Raw genomic sequence first — 3283 nt, 5'->3', positions numbered from 1 at the left:
AATTATTTCGTGAGTGAGAAAAGGGCCTCGACAGAATCAGATTTAGGTATTTGCAAAACACAGACATATGATAAAAAACCAGCACACTCAAAGAAATTGATGACTGAGGGAGATGAAGACATGCCAAAGTCTTCAAAGAAACTTAAACATCGGGGGATAAAATAAAGCCAAGGAAAAGTGATTCTCTCAATCTGCTATGGGGATTAAGAGCCCGACAACAGGGGAAAACAGTAGTCCTAAAGCTAGAGACAACACAAATGTTGGCTCATCTAAGCATTTTGGTTCATCCACACTAAGGAGCAATTAAATTGTCTAACCTAGATGTTGATCCATACGCCTTTGAACTAAAAATTAAACAAACACCTCAATATACACACAAGACAAGTGAAGAAAGACTAAACAAAAAATTAGATTTTTCATCTCCAACACACAAAGAAAGGCACCATCAACTCCATGTTCTATGTATTTTCTAGTTGAAACTTATGAAATCTATTCATTGGATTTTGCTGCAAAAGAGGTTGTTAAACACTGAAAAAAATAGATGTCTAGACATGGAAAGTAGTGATGGAGTGTGTTGTTGAAAAAACAAAATTTACATTTCTACTGGTCATTTTTATTTGTGATTTAGTATTGACTCTTCTACTTCATTAGAATTAAGTCCATTTTGTATTTGCATATAATTGAACACATTTTTTTTCCAAGTTTTGCGGTGTTAAAGTAAACTAATTACTGACTTTTTGTTTCGTGTCCACTGCTGAAAAGAGATACTCTTACTGTGATAAGTTTCAATCTTTTTATATTTGTTGGTTGTTTTCATGTTTTGAGTGTGGACTTTTGAAATTCCAAATTGCATGTTAGTTTATGTGAAGGGGATATATTTATATATATCCTATGTGGTTCACGATTTCTCAAGATCCGTGTTACATTTGCACAAATGTCTAGATATCATTCAGATATCTAAAATTTGTAATTTTTTATTTGAATTTTTACGTGATAAAGGGAAGACAAAAGTCCTAATTATAAAAAAACACCCAAAAACAAAAAAATTGATATTTTTCTTTCACTCAGCCTATAACATATTGCATCTATCTTCATCAGTGCTCTTCTTCCATATGCTACCAACTTATGACATTTCCTTTCCAATATTTGGTGCATTTTCTAGTTATAGGTCATTTATAGGTTATAAATGTCTTCAGACATTCACTTCTAATTGAGTAATCAAATGAACATATTAAGTCTCTTATATGTAACTATTTCTCATATAAAAACTTGGTGTCAATGAGTCGAGACACAATCTTATTATTCTATGTCACTTAGTGGCTTAGACATTAGCCCTATAGTTAAGGCTTATAGCCCCACCCCATCCATATTTCCAGACAGAGTGAAGCTCCATGTCAATTAGAATCTTCAATAGCTGATCCTTAGCACCTCCCTAAATAGACAACAGTCAACCATGCTCTTTTATGTAGTTTCCCTCTTATTTCTAGGGTGTTTATTCACCATTACACAACTTAAAGAGGGATTTAACAGGGCTACCCAAGAGGAAGTAGAAAATACCACCCCAAGTTCCCAACAAATGGATACTTATTGGTTGGTTCAGAGCAAGAAATAAGTTAGGGTAGACCATTTTAAGTGATCCCCTTATTAGTACCATTCCCTAAGTACACCAATTAGAATAGAAACCCCCCCACCATGTTTCCAAGCTTGCATCTATACGTTGAACATGGACTCGCATATCTACGTTTCACTTTTTCATTTTCATTTCATTTCAATAGGTAGGCATTTTAATAGGTAGGATAGGTGGTGGATTGGTGATCCTTTTCTGCTGGCTATACGCCATATGAAATAATAAAATTAAGTGCCTGATTCCCGGTCATAAATTCCATAACGATTAGGTAGGGACCTGCAAATTCGAGCTTCTTTGATTGTTTAGTAAAATATTTCCGAGACTTTAATATATTGTAACTTGTATAATTTACAATTTATGAAGTCTCAAGGTCTAATTTTTAAAATTCTAATTCTTTAAAGGGTTCTAGCTCAACGGAGGAGAACGTGCTTTAGAAGCAAGAGGTTGGTGGTTTGATTCCATCGTGCCCTGATAGCCATATGGAATGGTGACGATCAATTTTTGGTGACAAAGATGCTTTTGACCATTATCAATGAGCTTATGGTTACATTTTTTGACCCTCACCAAAATATGAAATGGTGATGGTAAAAAAATGCCACCATATATACGCATCAATAGTGACGACCATGAAATATATGTAACCTAAAATCATTGTTGTTGATATGAAATGGCGACGGTAATTGTCCATCATTATAGTCATTATTTGTGATGGACGTTGAATCTCACTACAACACCTATACTTTTGGAAATGCGCTTTTGGTGACGGTCAACAAACGTTTCCATATATATGCACCAATAGCGATGGCCATAAAAAATCCATCACAATAAATTGTTGTTGTTCATATGAAAGGGTGACAGTCATTATCCATCATTATAGTCAATATTCATGACGAACCTTGAATGTCACCATAACACCTATAATTTTGGCGACACCACCTTTAGTGACATTCAACTTTTTGTGACTGGGGCTATGGGGTGTCACCATTGGCCATATGAAATGGTTACGATCATTATCTGTCTTTATAAATCATTATTGGTGATGGACCTTGAATGTCACCACAACACCTATACTTTTGGCAATGCCACCTTTGGTGACATTCAATTTTTTTGTGACGAAGGCTATTTTGACCATCACTAATGAGCTTATGGTGATATTTTTTGCCCCTCACCAATGTCCTTTTTCTTGTAGTGCAAGTGTCATTTTCACTTTTCTTACTGTCACACGTGTCACTTTTAATGGTTGTATTCCTGCATGTGTCACACTTTGGAATATCACCAGAGGTAGCTATAGCACACTATTTTGTATTAATAGGTCATGTATATCATAAGGATATGTGCTAGACACATTTCCACAACTTAGCACACTTTATGGTTACAATCAACACTCTTGTCGTAACTTGTATTCTAAGTATCGCAAAGTGGTGTTTCAACTGTCGCACTTAAAAATAAGTGTCACTTTTTTTTATTCAAGGTATGTATGTTGATTTTGGATTTTGTGAGTTCTATTGAATTTTGTTGATGTTATATGATTGTGAGTTCACAATTCTAGCTCATGTTTGCATGTCTTGTTTTCTCTTTCCTCACTGATCCCACACTCGCCCATTTTTGGATATTTCACTGTCTTTGCAATTTGTTGATCTTTCTCCCTCTTGGAAA

Source organism: Pinus tabuliformis, chromosome 4_2 (assembly GCF_031772625.1).
Source record: "Pinus tabuliformis cultivar Carrire ecotype Pingquan chromosome 4_2, CPIR1, whole genome shotgun sequence".
Taxonomy (NCBI): Eukaryota; Viridiplantae; Streptophyta; class Pinopsida; order Pinales; family Pinaceae; genus Pinus; species Pinus tabuliformis.
Note: the sequence above shows the minus strand (reverse complement) of the source record.